Below are 15,739 nucleotides of genomic sequence, written 5' to 3' on the forward strand. Positions count from 1 at the left end.
AAATTTTAACTTCGCACTACCATCTGTATGCCGATGACTTGCAGCTCTACGAACACTCTGCTGTCAATGATCTTGCCGCGGCTATTAACTCCATAAATGACAATCTCCACCGCATTTCTCTTTGGTCCGCTAAATATGGTATCACTGTCAATCCATCCAAGTGTCAAGCCATCATTATAGGCAGCTGGAGACAGCTAGCTAAGCTAGATGTTCTGACTCTGCCCAGCCTAAGATATAATAATATACCGATAGAGTTCAGTAGTAGTGTTAAAGACCTCGGCATTATCATTGACAGTAAACTCACTTGGGGGGAACATATTAAAGAAGTTTCTCGTAGGTTCTACGCCACTATGCATTCCATGATGCGTTTAAAAAATTTTTTGCCCATGGAAACTAAAATCCAGCTCGTTACTACCCTCTTGGTTCCAATTCTTGATTACGGTGACTCCTGCTATCTCGATCTGTCGGAAGAACACCTGCATAAACTTAATCGTCTCCTTAACACTGGCATTCGCTTCATCTTTAGCTTACGTAAATTCGACCACGTTTCTCGTTTTAGGAAACAGTTACACTGGCTTCCTATACGGGAACGTAGATATACTCGGCTTCTATGTCTTCTCTACTCTATCCTTACCGACCCTAATGCTCCCACTTACCTATCCTCTAAATTTTCTCTTCTTTCCTCTACTCATAATAAGCCCTTACGATCCTCTCAATTCCTTACCCTTTTCATACCTTCCCATAAATCTGGCTTTGTTTCCAACTCTTTCTCTCTAGTTGCAGCCCGGCTTTGGAACACTTTGCCTGATTCTATTCGTAGAGCTCCATCGCGCGATTCCTTCAAACGCCAAGTAAAAGAATTTTATCTGTCGTCTATCAACACTGTGTGATGTCTTTTCATCAATACCATTCTCATAATTGGATTCATATTTGAATATATATATATATATATATATATATATATATATATATATATATATATATATATATATATATATATATTTATATTTATGTATATATTTTAAATATTTATGTACTTATATATGTATATGTTTGTGCATATTTATGTATATTATGTATATGTATATTTATGTATTTTATATTATGTATAACATCGATTTAATTAATTTACTGTATTATTATTATATATATGTATAGGGTTCTATAGCTATGTATATATTTTAAATTTTTCTTTAACTTCTGTGCACACCCTACTGACTTCTCTCCTGCACTATTCTGGGTTGGCTGGCAGAAAATGCTGTAATAGCGTTAAGTCCGCCCTTTGTACATCTTTGATCTGTGCAATAAAGAATAATAAAAAAAAAAAAAAAAAGTCGATTTACGATGATATAACGTAGTTATAGTTATTGTTATATTTGGAGCCGGTGTCAGCCAAGAAAATCCTATAGTATATCTATCAGAAAACAATACAAGAATACTTTAAGAAATATGTTTTTTACTTGGTGGGTAGCTAGTTGATTATAATATTCGATTATGACAATAACATGAACATAACCACATTACGGAAGGTGACTCAAATATCCAAATAACCCATAAATAAAAGAATCTTTTTTTGATGCTTGCGACTTTTCAAATTATTTTAGTTCAGTATTTAATTCCTCCAATCTAAAAGGCTCACATAATTTTCATGCGGTCGATTACAATAATAATACACTAAGTAACTTTTCTATCTCTAAAAATGAAATATGCCAAAAAATCAGGAATCTAGATCAAAATAAGGGTGCAGGCCCTGACGGGATTCCACCTTCTTTCATAAAATTATGTGCTCAAGAACTTAGCACTCCACTGTCTATTCTGTTAAACATGTCCCTGAACAATGGTATCTTCCCTAAATACTGGAAAACTGCCTATATAATATCAATTTATAAATCTGGAGACCGTTTACATTGCGAAAATTACCGTCCTATCAGTATTTTGTCATGTTTCTCCAAAATCTTAGAATCTATCGTATACGATAAAATTTATCATCACATATATCCGGTACTGTGTAACAAACAGCATGGCTTTGTAAAAAATCGTTCCACTACATCAAATTTGTTAGAATATAAGAACTATATTTGCAACACTTTTGCAAAATGTGGACAAACGGACTCGATATATACTGACTTCTCAAAAGCGTTTGACAAGGTAAACTACATTTTGCTCTGTTGCAAACTAAAAGCATACGGAATCCATGGCTCCTTATTAAGATGGGTAGAATCATACTTAGACAGGAGAACACAATTAGTTGCAATCAAAGGGTACACTTCATCCCCCGCAACAATTACATCTGGGGTACCACAGGGGTCGAACCTTGGACCTTTATTTTTCATAATCTTTATTAATGACCTAGCTAAAGAGTTGTCGTGTCAATTTTTACTATACGCCGATGATCTCAAAATGTATTCTTCGATTAATAACGTCAATGATACTATATCTCTACAAAAGGACTTAGATACTCTTTCCAGATGGTGCACTAATAATCATATGACGCTAAATATAGAAAAGTGCTTCGTAATAAGTTTTTCACTGAAAAGATCGAAAAAAGTACTTTTTGATTACACTGTGAACGAAAACATACTTAATGGTGTCTTAAATTTTCGCGATTATTACACATTTAAATAAAACTAATTATAACGGATGAATCGCGTATATTAATTATTTTTAAACATCCCGACGTTTCGAGCACTTTGCAGTGTTCGTGGTCACGGGTAGACTAAGATGACATTCGTCTATTTGAAGAACAAAGGAAATATTATTAACAACTACCGACAACGATTTCTCAATTGATATCTTGAGTAACGTTCCGGTTGCACGCAGAAGGCACTAACTGTATCTTTAGGTCTTGCAGTCTGTTGGATTTGGGATTTCAAATTTTTAATAAGTGGATCCCAGGTGTTAGAAAGTCTCCAACCATCTTCTCTATTGAAGTTCGGATGTTTTTGAATTTCAATAGCCTCGCGTATCATTCTAGGAATGAATCTGTGTTCTCTAGCGAGGATCTGTGGTTTATCAAATCGGATAAAATGGTTAGGTTTATCCAGAGCATGTTCACAGACTGCAGACTTAGAAGAACGCCTATTTTTGACATCTCCTATATGTTCCTTGACCCTGGTACCGATACTTCTCTTTGTTTGGCCTATGTAAGATAAACATACTTTCGCGCAAATCCACCGCAAAAGACCTGGGAGTAATATTTGACGAAAAACTCTCTTTTAGGGATCATTACGAGTACATAATTAACAAGAGTAACAAATTGTGTGGATCCATAAGCAGGTGCACTAAAAGTTTTAAAAGGCCTAAAACTACTATACAACTTTACTGTTCCATAGTTCGCAGTATTTTAGAATATAACTCAGTTATATGGTCACCTAACTATACCACTCACTGTGAAAAGGTAGAAGCCGTACAGAAAAGGTTTTTACGTTTGTTTTTCAGTTCTCGCTATCAGTACGGACGTAAACTCGAATGCTACAATGACAGGCTTTGTCATTTTAAATTGCAAACACTAGAAATGCGTCGTAGCTGCAATAACTTAGTATATTTACATAAAATAATACACGGTGTTATTGATTCACCCTTGCTTTTAAGATCCATCAACATAAACACCAACTTTAAATACCGACACCCTAGAATATTCATTCAGTCCTACTTCGAGTATTGTCACTCGTAGAAATGTAGCAAAAAAACTGTAAGGTTAGCCTTTTTTTTTTTTGTCTTTATCTTCTTGTTTCAATATTTTTATTTTCTTTTCGTTTTGTAATGAACTGTGTGCTTTTAAATAAAACTATTTATAACGGATGAATCGCGTATATTAATTATTTTTTTAAACATCCCGACGTTTCAACGTATATCAATTATCATCGCGAAAATTTAAGACAACATTAACTGTGTGCTTTGTGAATTGTTTGTTATTGTGCTTATTAATGTTAGTTGTGGATGATTCTATTATATTTTTTTTTTTTTGTTTTTTATAACCAATTACGTACTTTATATGATTTTGCGTGTTTGTAATGCTTAACGAATCACTTTTATATATGCTATTTTACTATATATGTTTTTTTTACAAACTACCTTAGGAGATAAATATTTCAATTTGATTTAAAATTAGTTTGACAAGCGTACGTCAATATGACAACCTTAACTTGAATTCTGGTCTTTTGAGCCATCCTTGTTATATATCTACATTTGAGTAACAACACTGACAACTCAAAGATATTTTTACAATTATCTATTAGATATTTACGTATATACCTAGATATAAATTCCTTTTTTTTTCTTACATAATAGTCGATACATACGTATATCTTTAGAATTTTTCTGATTTTTGTAGTACAGCCACACGTATTGTCCTTTTTTTTTATTCCATGTTTTTTGTAATGTTTTTTTTTTACTTGTAAATTTTGAATAGTTTAGTTGCATGGCTTTATTATTATTTTTTTTTTTTAATTTTACTACGTTTGTGTTGTTTGCTTTTTTTTTGTCTTTAGACAATAGTTGTAGAATTCATTAGTTATAGTTTGTATAAGTTCATGTGCTTTTGCTGTAATGCTTTTGTTGAAGTGCCAAGTCCAGCAGTCAGTGCAAAAAAGAGATTTTATTCCTGCGCATTGTTTTAGTTTTTTTTTTTATTATAATTTTTTTTTGCTATTTATATTACATATATTTATTTAATTTTTTTTTTCTGTTTAATATATATATATATATATATTTTTTTTTTCATTATTTATTATTTATACATATATTTTTAAAGTAAATACAAATACACAACATAATATGATGTCAAGCGACGACTCTTATTACTCAGCTGAATTTGGGGATGAATCGTTTAATAGCTCTCATAGTAATAACAATTACAGTTTGATAACTTTAGGGGATACTCTAACCGCCGAATTTTGTAGTTTAGATAAAAAATTTAATGTTTGCCATATTAATGCTCTAAGTGTGCCTAGTCATTACACGGACCTATTAAGTTCTTTTAATCTTAACTGTATTTATGCTCTCTTAATTTCTGAAACATGGTTAAAACCTTCACTTTCTTCAGCGTGTTTTCCCATTCCTGGTTTTGTATTAGTAAGAAACGATCGTGTTGGGAGGAGAGGTGGTGGTGTCGCCATTTATTTAAAAAGTCAATTTAGCTATAAAATCATCTGCCAGTCTTCTTCTTCTTCTTCTAACCCTTCCCCTGAATTTCTTTTTTTGGAAATTGCTTGTGGAAGGAAAATAGTCCTGGGTGTAGTATATTGCCCTCCCACTATTGACTATTTCTCAACACTAGAAGACATTTTCGAGAATCTTTTAGCCAACTTCAATGAACTTTTAATTATGGGTGACTTCAACACGTGTTTGATGAAGAATGACACTCGAGCGACTAAATTGCGCTCCATAGTTAATTCAGTGAACATTGAAATTCTACAGCTATCTTCAACACATCACACCTTAACTTCAGATTCTCTCATAGATCTTATACTCTGTTCTGACGTTAAACGTGTTGTTAAATATGGCCAACTTTCTGCTCCTGCTTTTTCTCAACACGACTTAGTTTACGTATCCTATAGCATTAAAAGTCCTAAGCCTACAGTTCAAACTGCATCCTTAAGAAATTTTTCCAACCTTAGTCTTAATAAATTAGAGACAGATGCTACTAAAATTAATTGGGATCTGATATATGAATTGGATACGATCGACGATAAGCTGGACTTTTTTTGCTCTAATTTAATTAATCTATACGACATGCACGCTCCCTTGCGTTTAGTAAAAATAAAAAACCGAGGGTCTGCGCCTTGGATAAACAGTGATATCCGGAATGCCATGGCAAAAAGGGATCGTGCATTTCGTAAATTTAAGTCTGACCGTACAGAACTTAACTGGTCTGTCTATAAGGCTGCAAGAAATAGGTGTAACCAGATGTGCAGAACTTATAATCGCCGATACATCTCTGATAAATATTGTAACTCGTCTCCTTCAGACACATTAAAATTTCTGAAGTCTATTGGCATCGGCAAAAATTCCAACTCTTCCAACAATATTTCTATTGACATTAATAGTCTTAATCGCCACTTCCAGTCTCCTCCTGTTTACGATGACAATATTAAACTCGATACTCTTTCAAAGATTCATTGCCTGCCAATATGTAAGGACACTTCATTTTCTTTCACCCTGGTGAGTGATGCTGACGTTCGGAAACGTATTATGGCAATTAAATCTAAAGCAATTGGATGTGATGAGATAGGTCGCACGATGATTTTACACATTTTAGAAACATTATTACCTTTAATAACCCACATTATTAATTTTTCCTTACGCACTGGTACTTTTCCCGAACTGTGGCGAAAAGCCCTAGTTCTACCACTAGCTAAGATTCCAAATCCCTCTACGCCTTCCCATTATCGTCCTATTTCCATCCTTCCTTTTCTCTCGAAAATTTTGGAATCCATTGTCCACTTTCAATTATCTGAATATCTGTTGTCCTGCGACCTATTAAATCCACTTCAGTCTGGTTTTCGCCATTGCCATAGCACTACTACTGCACTAATTAAAGTTACGGAGGATATTAGAGAGGGTATGGAAAACAAGACTGTGACGATTCTCATACTCATTGATTTTAGTAACGCGTTTAATGCAGTCGATCATGACTTATTACTCTCTCTTATATCTCGCATAAACATCTCAGACATCGCTCTCCAGTGGTTTTCTTCTTATCTTCGGGGACGCAAGCAAACAACTTGTGTTGGAACCGATAGATCGGACTGGTGCGATGTTGCTGCTGGTGTTCCTCAAGGCGGTATTCTTTCTCCACTACTATTTTCATTATTTATTAACTCTATTTCCTCAATTCTTTCATGCCAGTACCATCTTTATGCCGACGACTTGCAGCTTTATAAACAGTGCAGCGTAGACCACCTGGTTGACACTATTTCCGCCCTTAATAACGATCTCTCTCGTATTGCCTCTTGGTCAAAAAAATATGGAATTAGTGTTAACCCATCAAAATGCCAAGCTATTATTATTGGGAGCCCTAGGCAGTTAGCTTTAATTCAAAGCCTACCACCCTTACCTGATTTACTATTTAATAACACTGTTATACCTATTTCATCTAAGGTTAAAGATTTGGGTGTTTTAATCGATAACTCGTTGAAATGGTCTGACCAAGTTAATGAGGTTTCGCGCAAGTTTTATGCCACGCTACACTCCATCATGCACTTTAAAAACTTTTTGCCTATTAAATCAAAAATCCAACTGGCAAATTGTCTGTTATTACCAATTATAGATTATGGTGATGCATGTTACCCCTATCTTAATGTAACACTTTTAAGTAAACTCGAAAGATTGCATAACACCTGCATACGATTTATATATGGCCTCCGTAAATTTGAGCACATTTCTTCATATAGGTTAATGCTTAATTGGCTACCTATTAAAGATCGTAGGCATTTAAGAATACTATGTATTCTACACTCTCTTGTTTATAATCCACTTGCTCCTTCTTATCTTAAGTCCAAATTTAATTTTCTTTCCGATACTCATGTTAGGCATCTTCGTTCTTCTCATAACCTTCTTCTTTCTATTCCTCCTCACACATCTGGTTTTGTATCTAATTCTTTCACTGTTAACGCTATACGACTTAGGAATGAATTACCAGTCGTCATCAGAGAAACGTCCTCTAAAGATCTGTTCAAAAGTAGGGTAAAACAATTTCTCTTAAAGAAATATAAGTCTTAGCTTTTATCGCCTTTCTTGGTTTCGTTCCCTTTTATTTTATTTAAGCTGTTATTATTACACTGTACTTTTAGTATTATTGTTAACTTTTTGTTACTTTATCATTAGTATATTATTAAATGTATATTATATGTATATATGTGTATATATATGTATGTATGTGTAATGTAATTCAATATAAGGATGGCTTTATGCATCTACTGTACGCTCTTTCTTGCATGTGCTAAGGTTGACTGGTAGATAAGGCTATATAGCTTTAAGCCCGCCTTTTGCTCAATTTATTTTTTGTTAAATAGTTGTGCAATAAAGTTTAAATAAATAAATATTTACCCTGGACGTATACAATAACAACATATCATATCATAATCCTATCGGTCGTATGTGTCGCGCATATAACAAAATTTTTCTCGAAAAGGACGCGGATGAGGGTATTGACATTTTCAACAATAACCTAAATCTGTTTAGAAAACAATTGGTTTCAATATTTTCAATTAACAAGTAATAAATCTATTTTTTTATTCATTATTTAGTTCCTCATTTCACCATTTCATAATTTCATTTTATTTTTCATTGTCATAACTTGTTCATATTTTTCTGTATAATTTTTTCTTTTCAATTATTGTTTTTTGTAATGTATACAATGTATTCTCAAGTGCTGATGTTATTTGATTTTTATAAGTGAAAAATTTCGTCTACAATCTGTATTCACATAGTTGTTGGGTTATAACTTAGCTTGCTATAATGTTTACTTATATATTAAATGTGTATTTAATTATAATCTGTTTTGTGGACCATAAATAAATAAAATAAAAATAAAATTCGACCGAGTATCGCTAACGTGCTCCTCAGAATTGTTCCGTTCCCTTCCTTTCCGTTACTTTATCATGGATCCTATGCTCAGAACCTTACCAAACTTTCACCAAACTATCCTTGAAGTATATATTTCATAATAAAATAAGAATAATCAAAATTGGTTAACGTGATTTTCAGTTATTCACCTATTTGTCGCGCATATACATAATGCAAATTTAAGACTTATGTCGTTTTCATACGGATACCATCATCGAAAAAAAATAAAATTAAATTGGGACCCCACGGGGAGCCTACTTTCAACTACCTATCAAACTACCTTTCAAATCGAACTACCTTTCAAACAAAAAAAAAATATCAAAATCGGTCCACCCAGTGAAAAGTTATGAAGTAACAAACATAAAAAAAAATACAGACGAATTGATAACCTCCTCCTTTTTGAAGTCGGTTGAAAATATCAGATTCCACCTTACCTCTATCATAAGCTACAGTGGTTAAAAAATAACAATAGTGAGCATGTTACAAGAGCGTCATTGTTTAAGCTGAAAATGCCAATCCATAAAACAGCGGCATTCCGAGGAAGTTTCAGGTACTGCGCCACCAGTCAGTCGGAGCCTCATCGGGAATCGCAACCATTTGCTCCCCGATTAAAAAATGACCGGGAGTTAATGGTTGTGGATCTCCGGGGTCTTCACTCAAATATGTCATAGGTCGTGAATTAAGGCAGGCCTCAATCTGGGTCAGAACAGTTGAGAGTTCCTTGAAAGTTAAAGTTGAAACTTCAATCACGTTTAAGGTGTGTCTTGGCTGATTTTATACCTTCTTCCCATAGGCCACCAAAGATAGGTGCATTTGGGGGGATGAAATGCCAAGAGGTTCCGTCGTTTGCAAGTGCCTGAGCGATTTCTATAGGGAGCTTGGATTGGACAGTGAGGAACATTTCTCTTAACTCCTTTTCGGCTCCTACGAAATTAGTCCCGTTATCGCTATATAAATCGACGCATTGGCCTCTTCGAGATACAAATCGTCGAAATGCGGAAATAAAGCCCTTTGAAGATAAATCCGATACTGCTTTCAGATGTATCGCTTTGGTGGACATACATATGAAGAGGCATATGTACCCCTTATATGATTTTGATCCACTGCCAGGTGAAAACCTTATATTTATAAACCCAGTGAAATCAACACCAGAAGATTTAAAGGGCCTTGAAGGTTTCAGCCTGCACTTTGGTAGCTGACCCATAAGCTGGTTGTTATTTTGTTGGGAAAATCGTAAACATTTAACACATTCGCGATAGCATTTTTTTAACTCTTTCTCTAGCCCGTACTATCCAATACTTGAAACGTAGGTAATTTATCATGATTTGCGGCCAACCGTGCATAGTTTTATAATGGGCATCAGTTATTAATAATGAAGTAAGATGGTTATTACTCGGTAAAATAACTGGATGCTTTACATCAAATCTCGCTTCTGGCACCTTAATACTAGGTGATAGTAGGTGGCCCTACTCTCAAGACTCCATTTTTGTCTAAAATGGGGCAGAGAGTATGCAATGAACTTTTTCTTTTAACTTCTCCATGAGACTTTATATGTTGTATTTCTTCCGCATAATAAATATGTTGGGTGTTTCTTATAATTGTCTGAAGAACTTCTTCCATTTCTTTTACAGTAATAATTTCAAACTCTTTGATCCTTTCTTTTGGATAGTATTACTCTATTTTACCTTGATGACCTTAATATTCCTACGTATCTCTTACAATATGCTAAAATCCTGACCATTCTTGTTAAGTTTGAAAATGTTGTCCAGAAAAATTCCTGTTCTGATTGAATGACGGCTGTTAAAGTCTTTATGGGCCGCTCCTCAACAGAGGTGGAGAAATCACCACGAAAATCGTGCGTATAGTTGTGGTGCAGGCAGTCTGGACCGTGCCACACGGCGTGAGACCAGCTAAATCAGCTCCTTTTATACCCCTAGAAGCAAAATCTGCAGGATTATTAATTGTTTCGATGTGACTGAACTGACTGGAATCTAATATATTCTGCTAGCTAATATAATCTCGAATCATGGTATGAATTTCCGAAATCCTGTTACTAAAAAATGTATTCCATCGCGTCGGTTCTCCACGGACCCAGGCTAATACAACTGTGGAATCTGACCACGCGTATAAATTTTCTTTAGGTATTTGCATAATTTGCGAAACTTCGTAAATCAATTTAGTCGTGACCAAGGCAGCGCATAATTCTAGCCGAGGAATACTTATTTTCTTTTCAACTGGAGATACCTTTGTTTTGGATGTCACCAAATTAACACGAATATTGCCGAATGGATCCGTCACTTTCATATATACAGCACCAGCGTATGCTGCCTGAGATGCATCTGTAAACGTGTGTAATTCTATTTTATCACCCTTATGAGACTGCAACTATCTTGGTATAACAATATTTCTTAGGTTTTGCAGATCTTGACGAAATGAGCACCATTCCTTATACAACTCGGTGGGTAGGTTCTCATCCCAATCTAACTTAGCCTTCCATAATTTTTGGATGAATATCTTTGCTGTTATAATTACTGTCGAAATCCAGTCCATTGGATCATATAATCTAGCAATATGGCTTTTTATATATGAATTATGGCTTTTTCTGCGGTCGGTAGTGACAGCTGTATTGTGTCTGTTCGGTTTATCCCCTAAATAAATTAATAAAACAAACAATTTAAGTGAAAACAGTTTATTAAAACGTATTGTATATGACAATTAACAATACTATATATTAAATAAATTGCTGTCGGCGCCGCCTACCGCCACCTATCGGCAGGAGCCCGCAGCACTCCCACTCAACGCCCATTCAACCAGTCATTCAACCAGTCATTTCAATCACTCACTCACTCTTAATCCTTCTAATTTTTCAGTTAAAATAAAATATACTCTCTTATGGTATCTTACGAACAAGTTGTTTTATTAAGCGCGTGAACCTTTGCAATCTTCGAATATAAATCAAAATCTTTCATAATCATTCATAACCGTCCAATTCAAATTTTCATTGTCACCTCATTCATTCAACAAACGTATTTGCATTAACATAATAACTTTATATATTTTTCAAGCACAATTTATTCAATCACAGTATTTTAATCCGTTATTTCTACAATTTATTTTAAACAATTTCACCATTCACTTCATTTTCACATAATTTCATCTTGATTTAACATTTCACTTCGAATCATCAATTTAAAATCATCCGCAACCTATATACAAACCGTTGCAGATTTTAACATACGCAAATATTTAGCAAATACGCCGAATATTTCAGCGTTCAGTTGCTCGCTCCGGGAGCGACTGCGCGTGCACTCATTAGCACGGCTAGGAGCTACTGTGTGAATAGGTTTGGCAGCAAGCGCGCGGACGGTAAAGTACAGCGAAGACAGTGCGTATGTAGATATTTTATTATTATTTCATTATAGTTTGTAGTTTTAAATCATGTCCTCTTTAAAAGATTTAATTATTAAACGTAGCAGTGTTAAAGGGCGTTTAACTAAGTTCAAAAATTACATACAAGTTCTTACGAAACAATCTAGTTTGAACAATATTGAAGTAGGCGCCTTAAAATTAAAATTAAACAAATTAGAATCTTTGGCTAGTGAATTTAACGACGTGCAAAGTCAGATAGAATATTTAAGTGCAGATTCGTTAGAGGTCGAGTTGGACATACGCGAGGAGATTGAGAATGATTTCGAAACTTCTATGGCTACTGCTCAAGTTATAATCTCCAAATATTCGCAATCAGGGTCATTTGAAGATGCACAAAGTGGTAGTTCTCAACCTCATTGCGTGGGCGTTAAGTTGCCGTTAATTCAAATTGCTGAATTCGACGGATCGACTTTCCGTTGGCTTGAATTTCGGGATACATTTAAGTCTCTTATCCACAATAACGCTCAAATATACCCCATTTTCAAATTTCATTATTTAAATTCGTACCTAGAAGGTGACGCGGCGCGTGTCATCACCAATCTCGAAGTTTGTGAAGCTAACTACGACAAAGTGTGGAGTTTATTATGCGAGCGTTACGATAATAAGGGTCAATTATTGGATATTCACATGAATACGCTATTTAGTATCGAACAATTGACTCGCGAATCGGAACACTTTGCGTTCGCTTGTTGACCATGTAGGTAAAAACTTACGTGCGTTATCGAGTCTCGGTCAGCCCACAGATCATTGGGATGCATGTATAATTTATTTAGTTAGATTAAAATTAGACAATCATACACGGATGAAGTGGGAAGAGCATCGCAAAACGTTAGGAGAATTCCCTACATTAGAACAATTCACAGGGTTCCTAAAAGACCGCGCTGATGTTTTAGAATCGTACAATTACGATAAAAATAAACAAGCGTCGGTTAGCACTTCCAAACCTAGCGGTAGTACATCAAACTACAATAAAAATGTCACGAAATACCATAAGTCGTTTTCGTGTACAACGCTGCCTCCCACCAATACTATTAAACAAAATAGATGTTTGTTATGCAAGGGCAATCATTTTATTTACACTTGTCCTTCATTCTTAGCTAAATCTCCTGAATTAAGGTTAGCTGCAGCTCAAAACCTTAAGCTATGCGTAAATTGTCTCAGAAAAGGTCATAACTCATTTAACTGCACTTTAGGGCCATGTCGCGAGTGTAGGAAGCGACACAACACGCTTCTGCATATACCTAAGATTGTAGAATCGTCAGCAAGTCAACATTCCATAATTCAGACTGCTCAAGACGAACTAAACGTTCACCTTTCTAGGCAGCCATACACACAAGTCATGCTATCTACATGATTGACGTAATCAACCCTGTCAACTCAAAGGCCATGACTATTCGCGCACTTTTGGATAGTGGCAGTCAGTCGAGTTTTGACGTGACAACGTCTTATAAATTGGTTTGCCGGGTGACACTTCAAGAAACTGCGTTACGCTCCGCTCACAATGAGAGCGAGTGAGAGGCACGCGTCCCTTCCACTCGGGCATGGTTAGCCCGCCTAAGAGCGAGAGAGACAGACAAAATTCAGTGCGAGATTCTTTGTATAAATTAATGTTTTAAATATAATTCTTTGTATAAATAAATGTTTTAAATTGTTACTATTATTTCATCCTTCTTCCTACTATACGAATGAATATTCACATTAAAATTATTTTACCACTCAAAGTCGTTGTCACGTAAAACTTTCGCCCGTATACCGACTTTACAGGCAACAGGTAATTTTTTTTAACGTCGTCGTTAAAACAAAAGTTAGGTTTAACTTCTACACCGACTGATATCAAGGTCGTAGGTATAGGGAACATAACAACAAGCAACATCAAAGAACGATGCATTGTCTCATTAAAATCGTTACAGAGCGACTTTAATATTACACTAACGTGTTTTATTATGCCTGAACTAACGGGTAGCATACCAAAGTCGTACTTTAATCCAAAACACTTCAAATTACCTTCTCATATCATAACTTGCCGACCCTAATTTCTATAACCCCGCGCCGGTAGATGCACTACTGGTGCCGATATATTCTGGGCAGTTATAGGCAAAGAGCACAGCTCCCTAGGCATAAACAAACCATTTTTATGTAGTTCACAGTTCGGCTGGATTATTTCCGGTCCTATTTCATTGAATTGTGATCCTAAGCAAACCAATTGCAATTTTTCATCTAATGAAGGTAAGTCGTTAGACAAACAAATTTCTAAATTTTGGGATTTAGAAGATTTACCACAGCGGTCACTGTTAAGTGACACCGAAAGGCTATGCGAGCAACTTATTGTCGCTCACACTGAGCGGCTAACGTCAGGTCGTTTTAGTGTTCGACTTCCTCTTAAGGAGTCACCAGATTGCTTAGGAGATTCTTTAACCTTAGCTAAGAAACGATTTTATAATTTAGAAAGACGATTTAGAAAACAACCTGAATTAAAACACGAATACAGTTCTTTTACAAAGGAATATATTAATTTAGGTCATTGTTCCAAACTACACTCTCCTAAACTACATCCAAGTTATTATCTTTGCCATCACGCGGTATTTCACGAAAACAGCGAGTCCACTAAGCTGCGCGTAGTATTCGACGCGTCGGCTCCCACAACATCAGGCGTATCGGTCAATGACTTGCAGATAATAGGGCCTACTATATAAGATTCACTCTTTTCCATCTTAATTAGGGGTTTCGTTTACATAAGTATGTTCTCACGGGAGACATTGAGAAAATGTATCGACAAATATTGCTTAACGAAAGCGATCGAAACCTACAATTAATTTTATGGAGGGACGATGAGTCACAGCCGCTAAAAACCTACCAATTAAATACCGTTACCTACGGCTTTGCGAGCGCTAGCTTCTTAAGTACGAGGTGTTTACATCGGTTAGGTGAAGAGTGTACGGACGCAGCTATAAAAACAATAATTCAGCGTGATTTTTATTACGATGACCTTGTCACAGGCGCAGATACAGAAAATCAACTTCTGTATATTTTAAAATCTGTTCAAGCAGCTTTAAGCGCTGGCTGCTTCAATTTACGTAAATTTCGTTCGAATTTACCTACTATATTTCAAAACACTAGCATTAATTTACACGACCATTTAAGTCTTAGCAATTCTACGAGCACCTTAGGTTTAGGGTGGAATCCTAAATCCCATTGTTTACATTTTTCATGCGAAATTCCACAAAATTTAGGTCAAACTATTACTAAACGCGAAATAATCTCCAAAACTTTTAAAATATTTGATCCACTAGGTTTACTTTCTCCATCTACTATACAATCAAAAATATAAATATAAATATAAATATGAGACAACATCACATACATTACTCTGAACCCAATGTAAGTAGCTAAAGCACTTGTGTTATGGAAATCAGAAGTAACGACGGTACCACAAACACCCAGACCCAAGACAACATAGAAAACTAATGGTTATCTACATCGACTCGGCCGGGAATCGAACCCGGGACCTCAGAGTGGCGTACCCATGAAAACCGGTTTACACAACACTCGACCATGGAGGTCGTCAAATACTTATTCAAAAATTGTGGATTCATAAGCTAGAATGGGACGAACCTATTCCTAATAATTTATATAACGAGTGGAAGCGCATACAATCAGCTCTCGACATTTTATTATCAATTAAAATAGCCAGGTACGTTTCGTGTGATGATCCTATGACTACCGAAATGCATTCCTTTTGCGA

The sequence above is a fragment of the Vanessa cardui genome, chromosome W, assembly GCF_905220365.1.
Source record: "Vanessa cardui chromosome W, ilVanCard2.1, whole genome shotgun sequence".
Lineage (NCBI taxonomy): Eukaryota > Metazoa > Arthropoda > Insecta > Lepidoptera > Nymphalidae > Vanessa > Vanessa cardui.